General features: G+C 48.4%; 1 long non-coding RNA gene across 1 annotated transcript; it reads right to left on the reverse strand.

Annotated features, from left to right (window-relative positions):
* Positions 1-9,980: 9,980 nt before the first annotated feature.
* Positions 9,981-18,949, reverse strand: LOC130586871 (uncharacterized). The gene is made up of 4 exons (XR_008966727.1): positions 18,754-18,949; positions 12,689-12,758; positions 10,904-11,001; positions 9,981-10,032 (listed from the first exon to the last, which is right to left on the reverse strand). It is a non-coding gene; the product is annotated as an uncharacterized LOC130586871 (long non-coding RNA).
* Between the last annotated feature and the right edge of the window lie 2,488 nt (positions 18,950-21,437).

Below are 21,437 nucleotides of genomic sequence, written 5' to 3' on the forward strand. Positions count from 1 at the left end.
CGAGTTTTGTTGCATGAGGAGGAAGCAAGAGACTTTTGGGGGCCTGGAGCACTGCTGATGACCACGCTGGGAGGTCACAGTTACGCCTTAAGTGCAGGGGCTGTGTGCTGGGCAGGGGTGCAGATCCTCAGGAGAGAAGAGACCTGCCGGTCACTGACACAGACTCTCAGAGTTGGCTGTGTCAGGGCAGAAGGCAGCAGGAACACAGGCCATGGGTGACACTGATCCTACATCCAGATCTCCCAGGCAAGCTCCCACTGAGCCAGCACCATTAACCCCTCTCATTCTGGGCCTCCCTGAAGGCTCAAGATGTGTGGGGCAAATATTCAAGAGCACTTGCAAAAGAACAGAAATACCTTGTCACAGTCACAGAGAGAGCCAGAGACCCCATTGCCACATGAGAAGATGTTGGATGAGAAATTGTTGGTGACAGGCGCCCCATGGGCTGGGCCATTGAATCACCTGCTGAAAAGCCTCCAGACTGTACACGGCAAGTTTGCACACTTAATGTTCCCAGTCCAAATTTAGATGCCATTCCCAGTCCAGATTTAGCAAGGACTAAGGAAAGATCAAAAATCAATAAAAAGCAGGGTGACTTGTGGTGTCAGGCTCAGGAGTTGGGAGCCCCTCAGTTTTGGTTACACGGTGCCTCTAATGGTGCCTCTGTGAGTGAATTCAGTCTATGACCACAATAAAAATAAACAATGGGAATAAGGACAACCTCAGGAAATGCTTCTGCCTCGGGATGGGCATGTACCTTCAGCATTGAGACAGGACTAAATGTGTTTGGCAGAAATCGCGATAAAACCTCATATCCCCAGGAAGGGCAGTGAGCTACCCTGCCGGACGGATAGAAGCACTGCTGTGGCTCCCTAAAGAATGATCTAAACCTTCACATAATGTTCCAGTTGTTCCTCCAATCATTATTGTTGAATTTCTAGTAGATACAGAGCTCAAATGCCAGTAACACAAAGAAACCAACAGATACTTTGGGAATTATAGCCAGTCAGCAAAAAATTGAAATTACTGGAACTGATGGTATAATAATGGAATGTCCCATGGCAGAAATGTCTGCCTGGCTTCCAGGAGACAAACAATGAACTAAAGCTGAAGCTCTTGTTGGGGTCATCCAGATAAACCTTCTAGGATTTGACTGACTGTGTGGGTGAGCCTGAAACTCCCAACTGGAAATCTATGGAGTTTCACAGTGAGAGGCACTGGATTGGCAGGGATACAAACAGAATCTGAAAGAATGTGGGACAAATCAGAGTATAAAACTCATAAACCTGGGTGGCATCTGAGATTGTCTAACGCCATGTGCCAACAGAAGAGCACATGGAGCAGAAATGGCTGCTGGAAACTAAAGCCTTTTGCACACCTCCTCACAGAAGTATTTAAAAGGTCCACACTAACTCGAGGGAATATCCTCCTGGGTTTTATCCTACTCAGCCTGTCTCAGTAAAAATGCCTCAGATTGTACACTGCCAAGAGTACGAGTCGTCCCTAAGAGTCTCTATGCTTGGGAAGCTGGACATTGCTTCAGGAAAATACACAGAATCACTGCTCAGTGGAATGTAGCCTCTTTTAAATTAACACCTCCAGTTGCATTTTCAGCTGAAAATTTTTCCTTTCTTTGCTTTCTCATATAACTCAGCCTCCAGTCAAACTATCTCCTCACATCTGTATCATTGGTCCCTACTTAGTCAAAAACAGAGGTCAACAACAAATGTTGTTTAACCTGGAGACATGGTCTCTGAAACAAGTTTAATTCTTGATGCAGAATAATATTTCTACAATTCAACCAGTTATCCACCACTCCTGAAAAACCTCTGGAGCAGGATGAACAGCATGGTTTCATGTTTCATAAACATACCCTCTTTCCCCAAGGATGAGCAAAAAGAGATGTGAAATCCTGGGAACCAGCTTGGGAGTTCTGAAAGGCATCAACTCTGAGGTATTAATGAACAAACTGGGCGGGACAACTTACGACTTGAGCAAACTGAAACACCCTCAATGGTCTTCCCTTTTGGTTCTGGGAACTAATCAATGGCATCTACTAATCTGGGAATAATAAATGGATCTATTACCTCAGTGAAAAGGAATTAATGAAAGAGACCAGTTGACCACAGATGCACGCGGTGAAGTCCAAAGAGGTGTTTGTTTAGCTCTTGGCTGTACCCAAGCCCAACTGTGGCTGCACTCATAACGGAAGGTGAAGAAAGCACCTTAGCCATTGAAATTCAAAAGGTAACTCAGGATCACTCAAGTGAACTTGAGAAGAAACTGCAATCCTGGTAACTTAGTCCTTTTTCCCTATGAATCTATCAGCAGCCCAGCCACAGTTTTGTTTTAATGACATACAATGGTTTGGCAGATGACATACAGCCAAGCACTGCTTCAGGATTAAACCACAAAAGAACTCTACTCCATCCTCTGGAGCAGAGTGAGGGCCTGATGAAATGGAAATCAGTGGCAAAGTATTGATGTTGCAGTGTGAATTGTGCAAAAACACCAAGGGTTCATTAGTGAAAGTAACACCATCAAAGCTCAAGAGATGTGTCTTGACACGGAACAAGGTTTCTGTCATTTTGGGATAGATCCTAATGAAAATTACAAGGAACTAATTACATTATTATTATATGTATTGCTAGAGAATGTGCTTGTATGAGAACTCGTTGTGCCTCCACACATGCAACTGTTTTACACTTCTGTAAAACAAAGAATCGGTCCAATTGTTGTGTTTGTAACTTGGTTGACATTATGGGATGTGATTTGATTTATTCAGCTTCCATTATATATTAACTGCAATCCAATGCAATCTATATCACTGCAATCTAATGATCTGTGATTCAGCCTTCTATTTATAGGAGCCACACTTGGTAAAAAACAGTTACACTATAAAGATCTCAGATGTTTTCTAAAAGAAGCCCAAGAAAATGGGAAAAAGACTTGGATTATTAGATAGGGATGTGGAAGAAATGCATCMTGTGAGTGATCTGCACTGCCACAAGGGTAAGGGAATGTCTCTTGCCTCAGCTTTCCACACTCAGCAGGGGATGGGACGAAGCCCTGGCAGGACTCGAGCAAGGTGCAATGTCATGAACTGAGGGCCTCTGGCTCAGCTCAGATTGAAAGGAGAAGGAGCTGCTGCTGCCATGGAGCANAGCTGAGTGGAGAGCCCATGGCCACGCTCTGCTGTGATCCCTGCAGGGAGGGGAACTCGATGGTGCCTTGTAGCTGATAAAGCTCAGAGCAGCTCCCAGACAAGGGGAGAGGAGATGTCTTGTGCTCAAACAGAAACTGAGGTGAAATTGCTTTTCTCAGATGAACTTGGTTCATTATCACCTCACTGTAATACTGACACATTCCTCCATCCCAGATTTACCTACCTACAACCACACTCACTGAACATGTGCTCTGTATTTTTGACCATGGCTCTCAAAGAAAATTGGGAGAATTATACACCAATCAATAACAAATGCATGTATTCTGGAGTCACTGAAGCTCCACCTAAAAGTATAGAAAGACTAAAAAAATAAGTTCAGTTTGGGGAAAGGTCATGGAAGACTCCAGAGTAACTTCTGGGATCAGTTCACGGGCTGAGCCTCTCTCTCCCTCATAGAGACATTGATGGTGTAAGAAACTTACTCTGTGTGCACTGAATGATTTCGCTTGACCTTCTCTGGGTATTGTTATATGTGTGTTGGTTTTGCTTGGCCCAGTTTTTGGAAGTGGGGGGGCCAAAAAGATGGCTCCTGCGAGAAGCTTCTGGAGGCTTCCACCATGTCCAGCAGAGCTGATTGCTGCTGGCTCTGGGGATGATGTACATGCCACTGACCAAATCTGGGCCAACTGGAGATGATGGTTTGTAAGAGACGGTACGTAAGTCCCTTGACTGTCTCACGATCTTCGAGTTGGACAGAGACTGAACACCCCAAAAACCCCAAGGGGAAGAAAGGGGGACTTTTGCTCAAAGGAGTCCGAGCCAGATCAAGGTGGGATGTCTGCCAAGTTTCCAGCTCCTCTGAGTACAGCGTGTAAGCTACGGATGGTCGCACCGTTCCTGACATGAAGGCGGAGAGAACTGTACAGACCACAGCCCATGCTGCACATCTCATGAAACAATGGACATTCTTTCCCCACCGCTTTGTTGGTTTTTCCATACTTAGCAACCCCCTGGCCTGCTGCCGCCCGCTCTCAAAAAGACTATAAAAAGTCTCTCTGAAAAGACCCTGATGGGATCCCCCCAACGGATGCGGACGAATCCATGGAATCCGGACCTCAAGGTACTCGTCGGAGCCATTGGTAGCTATAAACCCACTCTCTCCCTTTCTCTTTCTCTCTCTCTCTCTCTCTCTCTCTCTCTCACCCTCTTCTATTGCGAAAATCCAATAAAGTTGTCCATGATTTTGAATATATACTTGCCCCTCATTTCTTTTGCACTCTGAGATTCTGATAACGAACCCCTCACGACTCCCGCTTGGGTTAAGCGGATCGTGACATGGTTATGCTTCTGTGAAAACATATTTAAGAAGAAATCAAAACAAAGGTAGGAGACACAGTAGTTTTGCCAGAGGAGGAGGTGAGAATATGTGAGGGAATGCAGACACCAAGGTGGGTGGGTGAGGGGGAGGAGCTGCTCCAGGCACTGGAGCCGGGATTCCTTTGCAAACCGTGGTGATGAGTGTGGTGGAGCAGGCTGTCCCCTGCAGCCCATGGTGACCATGGTGGAGCAGGCTGTCCCCTGCAGCCCATGGTGACCATGGTGGAGCAGGCTGTCCCCTGCAGCCCATGGGGTCCACAGAGGGTGCAGAGATCCACCCGCAGCCCGTGGAGGAGGGAGGTCCCCACGCCGGAGCGGGCGGATGCTGGGCAGGGGCTGTGTCCAGCAGGAGACCCATGGAGAGAGAGGCTTTGCTCCCGAGATGGAGCAGCCTGGCCTTGGGCCTGCACCCAGTGGACGAGGGACCCCACGGTGCAGCAGTTTTGGGATGACTGTCTGCCTGTGGGGGGACTCACGATGCAGCAGATGTGTGTGGACTGCTGCTCGTGAGAGTGGAACCACATCGGAGAGGTTCACAGAGAACTGTCTTCCGTGGGAGGGACCCCATGGCAACGCAAGGGAAGGACTCCTCTCCCTCAGCAGCCACAGATGATCCGGAGATGAGCTGACCAACCCCACACTCTGTTCACCCACCGCTGCTTTGCACAGTCAGTGGGAAGGGGGGAGGGAGTGGGGAGAAGATCGGTGTCTGAGGGTTTTATTTTATTTCTCATTCTCCTCCTCTGATTTTGTTAGTAATAAATTCACTTGATAATTTAAGTAGTGACTGTTTTGTCCATCAAGAGTTTCCTCCCCACTCCTTATCTCAACTCATGAACCCTTTTGTTAATATTTTTTTTCCTCTTCGTTCTTCTCTACCCAATGTGGTGTTGGGGAGAGCGAATGAGCAGGTGTTCTGGGTGCCTGGCTTTTGGCCAGCATTCTAAACCACGACAATATGTTTTTGCAATCATTCACCATCACTAATAATCCTCAGACCCTAACCTATCACAACAGTAAATGATCCAGGAATACAGATACTATTAAAGTGTATTACTCTGTGAATTGTCAGAGAGTCAGGCACTGGCAGTCACTGCTAGTGAGGATTATATGGGAATAAAGTGTAGAGAACCAGGAGGATTCTCTTGTACTCTTGGGATGTGTGTGCCTGAAAAACTCAGTCAAACCTCCCTCCAACCCAGTGGATAGTTCAATGGAATCCCCATGAAAGGTCAGGACACACTGGTCTGGCACTGGGGCAGTGACAGACCAAGGAATCCCAAAGGGATTGAGAAAATCTCCCCTTACATGTGACACCCAACTCTGTGCCCTCGGTGACACTGGTGCCTCCACTGTGCTCCCCCACTCCCCCACCACACACACACACACACACACTGTTCTCTTAACCAGTTCTCTTCCCATTCCATCAGAGTCTTACAGAGAAACAAAATATAATGCACAACATGTGACATGTTTCCCAGACATTGGGCACATGGATCCACCTTGCTCTGAGATGGCAAAGAGAGGCCAGAGGAATGGCCAGCCCAGGGACTGAAAAGGAGATGGGCTTTCACAGAGAAGGGTTCCTGAGAACCAAAGGTGCCTTTGCTGCCCCAGTTTCCCCTGGAGACACTYGTCAGGCTGATYRGGASCTCCTGARCCATGGARAGGRGAGMAGGGCTKKCCCAAGGCCTGARCCCTTWYGGCAMATGGGATGTGCMGAATGGGGTGGGCAGCMCTCCTGCTTCTGATAATAAACTCCCTGTTTTCTGGGAAAAGGCACGGCTGCACCACATGGCTTTGGGCACGAACATCACCAGCTTTCCCCAGGGAAAGCCATGTCCCTGCAAGCAGGGCACCCCAAAGCACAGCTGCAGGGAAAGAGCTTGCCTGACATCCCCGGGAGGGTGGGATGGAGCACAGTCCAGCCTGTCCCTGTGTCCCCTGCACAGCCCTGGCCTGGCACTCTGTTCCTCTGGGCACTCTCCGTCCAGTCCCCTGTGCACGGGGCCATCTGCACGGGGACACTGCCTGGGACAAAACCCTCGCTGGAGGCCTTTGCCAGGGCAACCCGTGGGGTGCTGAGAAATCCAGGAATGGCAACAGTGCAAATGCCACCAGGAGCCTCTGCCAATGTCACCAAAACGGCCTGGTCAGGTGGGCTCTGCCAGTGCCCACAGGTGTCTGCCACAGCCCCATCTGCCATGGCTTCATCAGCTGCAGCTCTTCCTTCCCTTGTGTGATCATGGTGGTGCTTCCCTGGGCATTTGTCAGCCCTTGGGGGACCTGTCCTGGTCCAGATGAAGCTCCATGCTCAGGTATCAGAAGATGTGAGTGCTGTGAGCTCAGGAGAGCTGTTAGGGAAGGCTCAGTCCTGTCTTGCCATGAGCAAGCGTTTCCTGGGGCTGGTTTGGGCTCTTGGCTGTGACCATCTGCCACAGCTTCCCCAGGCTCGGCAGGGTCCTGCTCCAGCTCCCAGTCAGGGGGGAAAATCAAACCCACAAAGGCCYCCAGAAAGGGCTGAGCACGGCTGTGCCCTCTGACACCACGGAGCTGGAACCCCTGGCACTGGACCAGGGAAACGGGCTGTCCCCAGCCATGGCTGCAGAGGCAGAGATCTCTGCAGAGGCCCTTGCCAGGGTGGGAGGCATCAGTGAGACTTTTGGGATAAAAGGTCCAGCTCTGATGGACAAGCTCCACTGCAAGCTGGGGGGAGGATGAAACCAATGGAGGCAGAGGAAGGGACCCTTCTAATTCACCCCAGGAAACATCCCCCAATSCYATCCTCCTTCCTGCTCTTTCCTCTGGGTGCCATGATCCACCCCAGCTCTCAGCTGCATGCAGAGGCATCTCGCATCTGCCTCTGGGTGACAAATGAGACAGGGGAAACTTTTACCTGCAAGAGAGCTCAGGGTGAGGAAGCTCTGCTGCTTCTGTGCGCCAGGGCAAGACTTCACTGGGAATTTCATCACACTTGTCAGACCAGTCTCACAAGGGGCTCAGAGATGATCCCTTACAGTAAAACAGTGAAACCAAACCCCAGAAGTGGCCTGTAAAACTGTCAGAAACTTCACCTGAGCCATCTGTTCACAGCCTTCCTCTACAAAGCACCAGGAACACCCTCTGCCAGAGCAGGTTCTGCAGAGAACTTTCTCACAGGAATTAACCTCCTACGGCCTCACTTCTGAAAACATGAGATCCTGATAACCAAAAACCCTTACCTTGAAATGCCAGAACAGCACCAGCAGCCAATGTGAGAAGGAATAAAGTAAGTAGTGTCCACAAGACAGGGAAGCATGGAGACATATGTGGAAAAACAGCATCTTTGAAAAGAAAATAGATTTTTTTGAGAGTCATGTGGCAACATTTCCCCAAAATTTCAGTACCCACTCAAAGACTTCCTGTGGAGATGACTGGAGAAATAGTCCCAGTCCCAGATGGGTGGGCAGTGCCTGCCTTCCCTGGGCATGTGCACAGCATGGGGGGCGAGAGGGACCCTGCTCATTTCCCACTTCATCCTGTCCTGCCCACTGTGCCCCGTGGTGCTCTGGGATGCGTCTGGCTGGACTGGAGAGCTGTCACCTTCCCTGGCACTGCAACGGGCCTCACAGGGCTCCTGAGACAATGAGCCTCCAGCAGACTGCTCAGGATGATGGCACTCACCTGAGAGGAGCACAGTGGTATTTTTCTCCACATGCACCAGGGGGTTCAGGATTTCACAGGTGACTTTTCCCCCTTTCCCTCCTGTAACTGTGACTCGACTCCACACACTGAAGAGTTTCCTGCTGTCCTGGTCTATTTCAGTGTCTGCAAAGAGCCCCTGGCCATGCTCAGTAACCCACTGGACAGTAGGTTYRGGGAACCATCCATGTGATCTGCAGCCAAGCTTGAACCCTTGGCCTTGGGGCCCCAGTATTTCAATGAGCGTTTCACTGGTACCTTAAAGGCAAGAAAGTTCGTTAGTGGGAGAAGTTTCCATGAAAGCAGCTCTTCCTTGGATTCACAGCTCTTGATTAACCCAGATTTTCCAGCAGGTTTCTGCCAGTCCTTCACACAACCTTTCCAATGGTCTTTCTGTCATCCCACGCTCCATCTGCCATAAATGCCAAATCTCCTTTGGCTGAGAAAGAGCTTCAGTGTGGGATGGGTTTGCCTCTCAGCTCCCCACTATTTCATGGAGCAGGCAAGGAGGAGGTGTGTGGTTTATATCCCTGTTTCAGTAAGAGTCTGTAGGAGCCTGGAAGTGTTCAAGGACAGCTTGGACAGGGCTTTGAGCAACCTGGTCTAGTGGATGGATCCCTGTCCATGCAGGGAGGGCTGGAACCAGATGATCTTTAAGGTCTGTTCCAGCCCAAACCATTCTATGATTCCATCATTCTGTCATTTTCTGCTGTTTTTAATCAGTGAATCCAGGCTGAGCAGCTCCTCCTGACATTATCAATACCCACACACAAATGGTGCTGACTGTCCAGCTGGGGGGAACTGGCAGCCCAGGATATCTCCTCAGCCCAGCTGAGAAGTCACAAGAGGGAGGGMSCCCATTCCCATCAGTCCCACAGCCAGGGATGCTGAGCACTTGGATGTCTCTGAGCTGGGCTCACAGCTCCCCAGCAGGGATTAYTGCAGCTCACCAGCCCCATGTGGGYCAGAACGGGGCTCAGGCTGGRMWKGRRSYKKSMRRRSMRSYYYTKGSMMMRSRAMCMMCCCCMRGSYYYTTKSARSYTTTYCMARSYKYTYCYKSCYKSYYCMWTTYRYYWCWMMMWGYWSCTGCCTTCCAATGTGCAGTCCAGGCTCTGGGTCTCCTGGAGCATTCAGGTTTAGAGCTCCTTCCTGGCCTAAACCAACAAGGGCTGCCATGGCCCTCCTGGGGCTGCTGAGATCACAGTTCCTGGGTTCCCTCCTGAGTGGTGCCACATGGGTTTAATTTCCTTGGCTCTTTACAGATCTCTCAGTGATTTACAAATGCAGTGTGACATGGATCAAAAGTCAGGTGCCATGTGGCCCACGGGCTGCTGGGAGTGGGGAGGTGACGTGTTGGGTCCTATGAGGGGGCATCAGCTGGGGGACAGTGACCTTTGGGAGAGCTCCTTTCCCTCTCTGGGAGCTTTCCCCCTTCCCCACCCAGCCCAGGGAGTCTCTCCCACCTGCAATGCTGAGCTTGGTGGCTGTTTCAGCGCTCCACTCCCTGGATATCACACTGCAACTGTAAATCCCTTCATCTGCTGCCTGGACATTCTTCAGTGTCAGGGACACGTTCCCAGTGGCAAATCCATCTCCTGGCATTGATGTCCTCCCACGATATTCTGGTGCTGATTGTCCCCCAAACTGCCCCATATATGTGTAGATATTCTCTGTGTGTCCATCTGTGACTTTTATCCATTGCACTTTAGGGTTGTCCAGGGGTTTGTTGGAAGAAATGGTGCAAGGAAGGATTGTACCCTGGCTGACAATTCCAAGTACATTTGAGGGAGAGGTGAGCATAAAATTTTCTGTGGAAACCAAAGGTGAGTGAGCATCTGGTTGAAATCAATCAGAAAATATATTGGTGTGAAGTACAGAGAGGATAGGGACAAATAATGGGGGAAAACTGGAAGCTGCAAGTATTCACTCATGTCATTTGACCATTTTATTCATACACTTAAAGGCCATGAGAATTAGAACTTCAGAGAAAAAAGCCAAGCAATGAGAAGAAATAAAATCCAAAGAGATTTCTAGGGGGATTTGTCAGTTTTGTACAAAAATCCTAGAATGTATAATTGATGATTTGATGAAAGTAGTAACATCTTTTTCTCAGTTTCGATAACATAGAAATTGATTTTGCTTTGAGGCATTCACTCTTTCACTTTCAATTAGTCTTATTTTCTCTGCGGCAAAACGGTAATTTGGAAAAATTAAAAGCCTAAAGTATTAGAGGAGACGGAGAAACCAGGATGATTCAAGTTGTACAGGATGGGTTTATTTCAAAGAACAATGAAAAATAAAAAGCATAAAAGTATGTGCAGAGCCATTTCATGCAGCTTCCCAGCCAGCCTTGCTCCTTTGCAGCCCTGTGCCAGGAGCAGTGGGGCAGCTGTGCCAGTTCCAAGTGCCCGTGCAGGCAGGGAAATGCTCCTGGCACTGGGTCAGGGCTGGACAGGGCAGAGCTGCCTTGGCTTGGGGCTCCCCTGGCTCCACCAAGCCAGAGAAACTGAGGCTGCAATGGGCTGGATTCCCCAAGAACACAGGGGCAGGGCAGCTCCGGCTCCTGTGGAGTTCACATCAGGGCTGCTCAGGACACCTTGACCCTCAGCTCCAGCACTTGTGATCATCTGCAAACTGGAATGCCCCAGAAAGGAGCAGAGCAGCTCATGGAAGTGTTACCTGAGAGAGGGAAGGCCAGAAGCAGTGCCAGAGCCAACAYGAGCCATCTCCTCTGCTCCATCGCTGCACTCCCAGGGTGGGACAATTCCAYAGCTGACCTGGAACAGGCACAGAGGGGAAGTGAGCAAAGAAGGGAAATCGTGGCCCAAGCCCCTCTCATCTCTCTTGCCGGGCACTTGCCACCACCTGCAACTTCTGAAGGTGCCAAGTGCTCGAACAGTTGAGTTCAGACCTCAAGAAAACTTGAGCCTTTCCAGAGATCTCAATTACCCCTGCAGATAGTGGGTACTTCCCTCAGTCCAGTGTGCCCCAGGAAGGTGTGACAGGGGATGCAAGAGAGGAAAACTCAACCAGCCCCCAGTGCCTGCTGTGGAATTTGATGGACACCTTAATTAACACAGCAACTTAAATCTCTGGCCTGAGCTGCATCAGTCTCTCTGTCCACGCTCTGAGAAGGGGGAAAAGGAAGAAGGAACAGTTCCCCCTCCCATGCCTAGGTTTGGAGGAAGGGCAACCCATGGCACTTGCTGTCCTGAAGCTGTGGCTCCCTGGGAACCCTCAGGCTGCAGAGTGACAGTGCATCAGCTCAGCACAAAGCTGAAATCCTTTAGGGAGCTGCACCAGGGTCAGCTTTGCTGCACTGCACTAAACATCCTGCACTTCTCTGGCTCTCTCTGTGGACTAAGAATTTTCCTGCCCTCCAAAGACAGCCCCAAAGAAACCTCCCTGTCTGACAAGTCATTAGTTCCTCCTTCAGAAACCATAACCACATTCCCACCCAGGCTGAATACATTTCAAAAGAAGATGTGTGAAAATAAGGCTGAAAAATTCAACCTAACAAAAAAATACCATAAAAAGGGAGAGTTTCTCCTTCCCCTGAGGCTTCATGACCAGCATTGCTAAACACGCAACGGGACACAGTTTAACTGAGGGCAATAATTGGTGTTACAGCAGAAGAGGAGTAAATGGAGTTGGGTTGACATTGACTTTGCAACACCTGTGAGATCTGCAAAGATCATTGAATGGTCTGGAATTATGAGATGAATGATTTAATGGATAAACAAAGATGATGTCATGATGACCAGAGCTTTGCTGCTTATGAATTGGCAACCTCAAACATTCAAGATACTAATTAGAAATTTTAAGCTTATTATCATTTCCACAGGCGCAACTGATCCCTGGGTGCTATGGGGATTATCATAATCCTAAGTAACCTGAGTTAACATCAAGGCAGTTTCACAGAGTTTCAACTTCCAGCAGCGAAGAGTTCCAAGTGGCCACACTTGGAGCCAGCATTGCTTACTGAGAAGGAACTTCCAGTGTTATCATCAGCACCACTTTGCTTCAAGGCCCAGACCCAAGGATTTCCCAGACACAACAGCCCTTCCCAGAATGGGAATTCTGCCCTTCTCTCCTGCTCTACACCCTCCCCTTCCAAGTTGTGCTGGGACAGCACAGCCAGCTCTGGGCACCAAAGGCAGCAGCAGAGCCATCCTTGGGGAAAAAAAACACCAGATGCAGAGGGCCAGTCCATATCTCAGCTTTTCCCCAAATGACCATTCCCCTAACTTGCAGTGCCTCTCTGAGCCCTGCTGGGAACAGCTGTGCTGCTGATGCTCCCTGTTCTTGCCACCTGCCTGAGGAGATCTGGGGGATGGGAGGAGCTTGCTGGGCCCTGTGTGCACAGCTGGGATGAAGGGAAGAGAGTGGTTCCTTTCCACCCCAACAGCAGCACCACATTCACCACTTGTCCAGGAGAGAAAGAAATAACAGAGAGCAGCTCACCTCCCTTAGTCAGCAAAGGTGAGCACTGCCATGGGACAGGTATTTTTCCTCTTGCCAGAGAAATTTCCACCTGCAGAAGGAAAGGAAAATGAACAGAAGAATCCAGTTCTGAATTTCAAATGTGCTGTTTCTGCGCCTAAAAGTCACTTTGCTGCCTGCAGGTCACACCTCATCTGCTCTATGAGAGCTCTCTGCTGGTGTTGTAGGCAATTGGGTGCAAATGAAGGTCTGATGTCATGCAGAGTTTGAGGATTGCAGAGATCCTGTTCAATGCCCACCAAGTGTGCCTTATTTCCAAATTAAACCAGGACGTTACCTGCTGGCAATTAAGAATGGTCTGCACATGTTCAATCCATGGATCAAAGATGATCAAGGATTAACTCAGGGTGTGGCTCTGCCTGAACACCATGGATTGTTTTTCTCTAAGACTGATTTCTTGACACTTACATAGGGAATGAAGGCAGGATTTTCCCTGGGAATCCACAGACACACTTGAGTGAAATCACCTTGAAATAGGAGTGATCCTACTTTTGCAGAAGCTCACGTTTGTAAACTGAAGAGCTCTTGGATTCCTTCTGCATTTGTCTCTTGGTGTCACTTTCCCCAGCAGTTTCTCCCTTCAAAGACTGTGTCTGAAGTATTTCTCACTGCCCTAGGAAGGATGTGCTATCAGGAAAGTCCTNTGGCCTGAGCTGCATCAGTCTCTCTGTCCACGCTCTGAGAAGGGGGAAAAGGAAGAAGGAACAGTTTTCCCTCCCATGCCTAGGTTTGGAGGAAGTGCAATCCATGGCGCTTGCTGTCCTGAAGCTCCCTGGGAACCATCAGGCAGTGACAGTGACAGTGCATCAGCTCAGCACAAAGCTGAGATCCTTTAGGGAGCTTCACTAGGTTTGGCTTTGTTGCACTGCACTAAAGATCCTGCCCTGCTCTGGCTCGCTCTGTGCACTTTGACATTTCCAGATTGCCTGACTGCCCTTATCTCAGTCCCCAGGGAAACACTTTTGGTGTGATATCTTTGACACTGGGTCAGTGCATTAGTGTTAAATATTCCATGTTTATTGAGGAGCAGAGAAGGTGGGGTATCCTGATGACTTCCAAGGAGTCAATCACCCTGCACTGCAGGGTCTGGATACATTCCTGCTTTTAGACAAGGCAGCCTACAGGTCTCACAGCTATGCCTGCTGTTACTAAATGAGATGCTGCTGGAACAGCTGTGGTGGTGGATCAAGGCAGACATCAGTATTCCTTATGCTGCATCAATTCTTGTCCTGGGAAGACCTCTGCTATGTTTGACCAGCCAGGGAAGCACAAGTGGAGTGACAGGGGAAATTCTCCATTCACCGGGTTTTAATCACAAAAATCTCCCTCTTCCCTTGCTAAGGAGACACAGGGGACTCCTGGAGGGATTTCATCCAATTCCCCACTGTCTTGGGTTGATTTTTTTGCCAATTTTGTTCTGTATTCCTTTTCGGTTGGCATATACGCCCAAAAAGATGTTTGTATCTTTAAATGTAACCCGGAAGAAGGAGCAAGGGCTGCTGGGAAGGCGAGGCAGACAGTTTAAAAGCCGATGCTGCCACGCAGCTGGGGTTTTTTCCAGCTCAGCTCTCGCTCTGCTTCTCGCTGTGGGAGTGCTTCTGCTCGCGGAGTGCAGCGCAGTTACAGTGTTACAGTTTCGGCTGGCTCAGGTTTATTAACTTCGGCAGCTCTCCTCAGACAGACCCCGCTCTGCGTCTCCTCTGATCATCCTCCAGCTGGGAGAAAAGCCGCGCGGCTTCATCTCGTCTGGGATTCCGGAAGCGAACCGGGCTGGCAGCAGAAACACACCGAGCCCTCTGATCCGTCCACAGGGAAGAAAGGACTGTGGTACAGGTTTTTTTTTTTGGGTTTTCTTTTTGCCACTGTTACGGGAAAGGCCACGTGGGTTTTCTCTTTTGTTTTTTTTTCCCGGGGACGGGAGGCGCCATCTTGTCTGCGCCGCGTGGTGGGTTTTTCTGAATATCTAACGGTTACTCTTTATCTGTGTCCTGTGGGCACTGTGTTGTGTTAATAAATTACTTTTTTTTTCTCTTCACTTTTTTTTTTGCCCAGTATCTATTTCTTGTTGGTGGGGAAAGAATTATCAAATTTATTTTCATTTCAGAGGAAACGTTTCTCTGTAACATTTTTCTCTGAAAACATTGTCTCAAAACCAAGACACCCACAGACCAGCAGGATAGGAATTCATCTTCACTCTGATCTCCACAGTGCAGGCTTTCTCCTCTGAGCTGGTTGCTCTGATCTCTGTTTATGGCACATGAAGATAAACATGCACTGTGAAGTCTCTGGCCGGGTTTTGGCTGGGATATACTTAATTTTATTCCTTGTAGCTGGTCCTGGAAATGTTTTAATTCAGGATGAGAATAATGTTGATAACACATCGATGCTTCTGTTGTTGCTCACCCCAAGTCAAGGCCTTTGCAGTGTCTCTTGCTCTGCCAGCCTGGAGCCTCTGGGAATCTGGGAGGAAGCAGAGCCAGGACACGTGACCTGGACTGGCCAGAGCGATATGCCAGAAACCAGAAAGTCATGGCCAGTGTAGAAACGCTGGTGAACTGGCAGGAAGGGGTCTGATCACTGCTCAGGGAGAGCCTGGGCATCAGTCAATGGGGGGCGAGCAATTGTATTGGGCATCGCTTGGGTTTTATCCCTCTCTCTCTCTCTTCCCTTCTCCCCCTCTCTCCTTTTCATTTCAATCCTCCTTATTACAATTTTTTTTTTTTTTAACTTTCTTTCAATTATTAAGCTGTTCTTCTCTCAATCAAAAATTTTCTTTCCGATTCTCCTCCTCCTCACCCAAGGAGACACAGGGGCCAGGGAGTGAGTGAGCTGCTGTGTGGTACTTAGTGGCCATCTGGGGTTAAACCACAACAGTCTCACATAATTCAGGAAACCAAAGCTTTTGTGGTGACATGGCCACAGCCTCAGTTCCACCAAGCACATTACCCACATGTCCATAAACTACACACACGGCTCAGGGCATTGAATGTCAAACTGCAACTGGCACTGAACTTTGGAAACTGTCATGTTACATTCTGCGGCTTCTGCTCTTCAGGTGTTTTCATGGACTTGGATCAGCACTAAATTCATGCTTTGCTGGTAATGATCACATACATCCATGTGAAACTTTGTTGGAGGCATTAATTTAAAGAGCTAATATGGGAAGCATGGTAACCCTGATTAGAGATGAGTGGGCTGCTTTGTAGTCACTTAGAAAGAGCTCTCAGGAGCTGCTACCAATATTATTAGGGTTGGCATTCTAAACCAGACATTTGAAAAGGGGCAGATATGAAACAGGATTTGTGGAAGCCTGTTCCCCTCTGGCCCAGCTGCTGGAGGCTTAGAAATGGAAAATGTAACAAGAGAGGAACATCTGACCCAGGAATTCCAGCCAGAACATGCTGAGACCTCACACGCTTTGTTTAGCAGCACTGATACTACTTGTGATAAATGTCCCAATCTTTTTACATCCAGCTTTTACAAAATGTTCCTGTCATCCATCGAGAGCCCCAAAAAAACCTCCCTGTCAAGCAGATGATCAGTTTCCCTTTGGAGACCAAAACTACATTCCCAATCATGCCAAATGCTTTCCAAAAGAAGACGTGAAAATAAGCCTGAACAATTCAACAAATGAACAAAGGCAGAGTCCCTCCATCCCCAAGGCTTCACGTCCAGCTCTGCTAAACAGACACAAGAGGACACAGATTAACTGAGGGCAAGAATCAGTGTTAGAGCAGAAGGAGAGAAAATGGAGTTTGGGTGACATTGACTCTGCAACACCTGTGAGATCTGCAAAGATCAGTGAATGCTCTGGGATTGAGCATGGGTGATCAATGATTTAATGGATAAACAAAGATGATGCCATGATGACCTGACCTTTGCTGCGTGTGAATTGGCAACCTCAATCACTCAAGGAACTAACTGGGAAATTTTAAGCTTAATTCACATTTCTGCAGGTGCAACTGATCCCTGGGTGCTCTGGGAGTTATCATTATCCTGAATTACTGTAAAAACAAGGCAGCTTCACTCTGTTTCAGCTTCCAATAGCAAAGAGTTCCAAGCGGCCAGACTTGGAACCAGCCTTGCTTACTGAGAAGGTACTTTCAGCGTTATCATCAGCACTGCTTTGCTTCAAGGCCCAGCCCCAAGTGGGTCAGTGGGCCCGACAGCCGTTTCCAGAATGGGAATTCTGCCCTTCTCTCCTGCTCTACACCCTCCCCTTCCAAGTTGTGCTGGGACAGCACAGCCAGCTCTGGGCACCAAAGGCAGCNTGCAGAGATCCTGTTCAATGCCCACCAAGTGTGCCTTATTTCCAAATTAAACCAGGACGTTACCTGCTGGCAATTAAGAATGGTCTGCACATGTTCAATCCATGGATCAAAGATGATCAAGGATTAACTCAGGGTGTGGCTCTGCCTGAACACCATGGATTGTTTTTCTCTAAGACTGATTTCTTGACACTTACATAGGGAATGAAGGCAGGATTTTCCCTGGGAATCCACAGACACACTTGAGTGAAATCACCTTGAAATAGGAGTGATCCTACTTTTGCAGAAGCTCACGTTTGTAAACTGAAGAGCTCTTGGATTCCTTCTGCATTTGTCTCTTGGTGTCACTTTCCCCAGCAGTTTCTCCCTTCAAAGACTGTGTCTGAAGTATTTCTCACTGCCCTAGGAAGGATGTGCTATCAGGAAAGTCCTCCCTAAATAATTTGATATTGCTGTATGATGAACTCACCTACCTTGTGAATGACAGAGAGGTTATAGATGAAGCTTCCCTGTCAGGGAGCCCTTGTGCTTTATTGCAATGACTGAGGCACAGACTCCACGTTGGTATGTGAAGACGTTTATTGTGCAGTAGTAAATTCCTTATATATCATAAATCACCCTGGATATAATTCTACACTACAGTACACTCCAGTCAATTATCTTGTCACAGAATATTGCCTTTTATGGTACTAGGTAAGCAATATTTTTTTCAATAGCAAGCAGTGCACCTTTAATCTCGTGTGAACAGGTAGTTACAAACTCTTCTTACAGTCTACGTACTTTATTCGTGATCACTTGTATTTACTTGTGATTCCAAAGCTTCCTCTGCCCCAAGGAAAGAAGACAGGCCTGAATTTCAAGATCTGTTTTTCTGCTGTTACCACTGCCAATATTCTGTAACCCGACACTTCATGGCACAATCACCTTTAATTCTGGAAACCAGACACAATTTAGACTGGAAAAGTGTTGGCTAACAAGGTTTACACTCATACTGAAAACACCCAGAAAATCAACTTTCTAATACGATTTGAAGCATTAGAAAGCAGGAATTCTTTACCTGCACTGGACACACAGAGGATCTCTGGTCAGTGTGTGAGGTGAGCATTGACAACAAGGTATTTACCCATTATGATCAAACATATTCATTACAATGTACTTATTATCTAATATATAAACATCACTCTCCTAGAACTATTTCCATGTATCCATCTCAAACTGGAAGTCCTTGTATGGTCCTGGAGAGTCATGAGAGGGGTCTCTGGTGGTCCTATTCACTGCCTGCTTTGAATTAAAGGTGACCATTCCTTGGACTATTTCCTTAGGCATGTTCTGTTGCCTCTTGTTACTTAACTTGTCAAAAAACCACTGTAATTCCATTTATCTAATCCTCCATTGGTTCCAGACACATTTATCATCCTGTGTGCATATTTTCAATCTCTTAACCTTTTTTGCTTAGTCTTTAATCTCTATCCAGCAACTTCAGGGGAACAGAATTTCTTTTCTCTATGTTATCTATCAACACTTTGCAATACACTGCTCAAAACATGCCCTTAATTTTTTTTGCAGTGCACTTCAGTAAACTCTTAGATCCCACAACAACCTTCTCAAAGGTTCAGTCTCACAAGCCACAACACACTTGCACAAGTTCCCATTCCCACAGCAACCTTCAAAATGGAGTACGGTGTAGAATATGGCAGACAAAGCAAGGGAGGGGAGAGATAAAGGAGGAAAAGGGAGCAAGAGAACAAAGAATATCACCAGTCCTTCGATCCCGCGTTGGTCCCGCTGCGTGGGTGCTCCAGAGCTGGGGTAAACAAAGGGGCTGAGGGAGAGAGAAAATTAGGAAAAGCAGAGAACCAAACAGGTCTGCTTTCCTAGTGCTTAAACTGCTGCAGCCTCATGTAAAAACACTTTCAGTATCGTTTCTTTGAGCCTCTTACAAGAATTGAGTGGGGGAGGGGAAGGGAAGTCAGCACATCCTGAGTCTCAGTGTGCAAAGGAAACGGCGGTCAAAACATTCTGCTCCACCTACTTTTTCCAGTTGATTCTCATCAGGTGAAGTTCCTTATATCAGCTGCGAACTGGGAAGGAGGAAGGACTCTGGTCATTGCCAGTTCACACAGAATGGTTTTTCCCTTGGAACAGAGAAATGAAGGGCTGGGCTCAGATCAGACACATTTGGCAGTGCCCTGATGGTCACTCCCTGCCCCTGAGAGATCCTCCTCTGATCTCACAGTTGGCAGAACTGCAGCCAGGAGAAAACCAGCCCTGCAAAGCCCAGCTCTGTCAAAAAGACAAGCCCATAGAGCTGTGGTGGATGTGCACAGCCCCAGAACCTCCTCCCTGAGGACACTTTGCTGTCAGAGGGGGAGACCAGAGCAGGATGGTCAGTGCTGGCCTGAGCAGCCAGAGGGGTCCAGCAGCCCTCTCCACCCTGGCCCAAAGTGGTGCCCTGCTTTGACCTGATGGCTGCATGTCCCCTGCAGTGGCACAGCTGGGACAGCCCAAGGGCTCTCGCAGCACTTGCTGTGGGTCTTCAGACCTCCCACACTGCACAGCAGGGACATAAGGGCAGCTCAGAGATGTGGGACAAAGGAAAATCCAAATAATCTCCCAAAGTTATGGATCCAGGGAGGCTTTATTGCCCACACTGTCACTTGTGTCTGTGTTGGGCTTGGTCAAAATGGGTTTGGCTCCTGGCATGGGAAGGGCACTTGCATTTGTGCTGCACAGAAATAGCAACTTGTGTCCTGTGCTACTGTTGCCTTGATTGGCCAGTTTCAATAATGACAGAGACACGGTTAGGGGGATAAAAAGGGTTTTTCCTCGGTGTTTGGGATCCGAGGTACACAACTTGATGGCAAAATGGCCCCCCGTGTATAGCACAGATAGATTTATAGACTTCACAATTTAGCATATCTATCTAGGATTCCCCAATGAGAAACTTAACAAATGCAGTAATGTCCCCTTATTCTAATGAATCCCACCGCCCGAAAGAGGCCAGAGCCCAGTTTACACAAGATGTTCTGGACAGAAGGCCTCACCCAAGGCTGGAGCCTCAGGTTTGAGACAGCACAAGGCACCCTGAGCCCTTCCTGAGGATGTTTGGTCTCTCTGCCCAGCAGAACTCCTAAAGCTGGGATATCAAACTACAGGAATTACAAGCATGCAGGCCAAGGGTACAGGGGGATGCATAAAGAGTACAGAAAATATAAAAAGGAAAAGCAAAAATCATCAGGCATCACTCCAACTAAACAGGACCTTCAGGGGAGGAACAGACACCACAAAGGAAACAAATGAAACATTTTTGGAGTTCCGGGATGACCAGAAATACTGGCTCATATACCAAAAAGCTCCAGCTGAGAGCAAGCAAAGGACAGGGAGCTACAATCATCTCCAACCACCTTACAGATAAATAGGATATTCAGGCGCACAAGGCAATCTGAGCAGCAAAGGATTTGGGTCCCCCTTGATCAGCATTTTACATGGGTCCCACAGGCTACAGTAGGAGAACACAGTAAGAACAGCATCCCAAACACTTGGAACCTCAAGACAAAACATAATTTCCTATTTGACTGTTGATTTAATGAAGTGAAACATGAAGTGCAAACGGGCAGGAGGGCAGAATTTAAGGCAATGGCAGCTGCAGAAGCTCTGGATACATCTCCTTGGTCCAGTCTGACAGCTCCTGCTGGCTCCTGTGGGGAGGGGATGGCGCATGTGCCATTGCAAATGTCATGCACAGGGATGTTCTTGGTCTCAGTGACTTTCACAGTCCAGACTTGTCTGACTCTCCCAGTCCTGCAACAAGGAGATATCCTGCCATGTTGTCCCTGCAGCAGATACTGGAGCTGTTGAAATCCCCCACCAGGAGCAGGCCCTGTGAACGTGAAGCTGCTCCTGTCTGTCTGTAGAGGCCTCATCCCCTTGTTCTCCCTGCTCACAAGGCCTGGAGCAGACCCCCATTCTGATGTCACCTGGAGCTCTGCTCCCTTTGATCCTCATCCATGAGTTCTCTGGTGGCTCCTCAGCCATCCCCAGGGAAGCTCCATGGGCTCCAGCTGATCTCACACATGACAGGAACCTTCCCCTCCTTGTCTTCCCAGCTTGGCCTTCCTCAAAACCTGTGTGCCTCCATTGCCACACTCCAGTCATGGGAGTGCAGTCACTGCTTCATGTGACTGATCCCAACAGGATCCCAGCTCTGAAACTGCACCCAGATCTCTGCCTCATCCTCTTTATTCCCCACAGAGGCTGCAGTAGTGGACAGACCCTGCCCAGAAGCCCCTCCGTACCGGGGACGCTTGACTGATACACCATTTTCAGGGATGGCTCTGCTGCAGATTTACAGCAAGAGTCATCACCGCCCTAGTGGACCCCAAGTTACCCATGGGAGAGAAAGTTGTCCTTGGCACAAAGAGGTTTGATCCATCCACTCTACT

This window comes from Malurus melanocephalus, unplaced genomic scaffold (assembly GCF_030028575.1).
Source record: "Malurus melanocephalus ecotype Western Australia unplaced genomic scaffold, MMel_1.1 scaffold_1374, whole genome shotgun sequence".
Lineage (NCBI taxonomy): Eukaryota > Metazoa > Chordata > Aves > Passeriformes > Maluridae > Malurus > Malurus melanocephalus.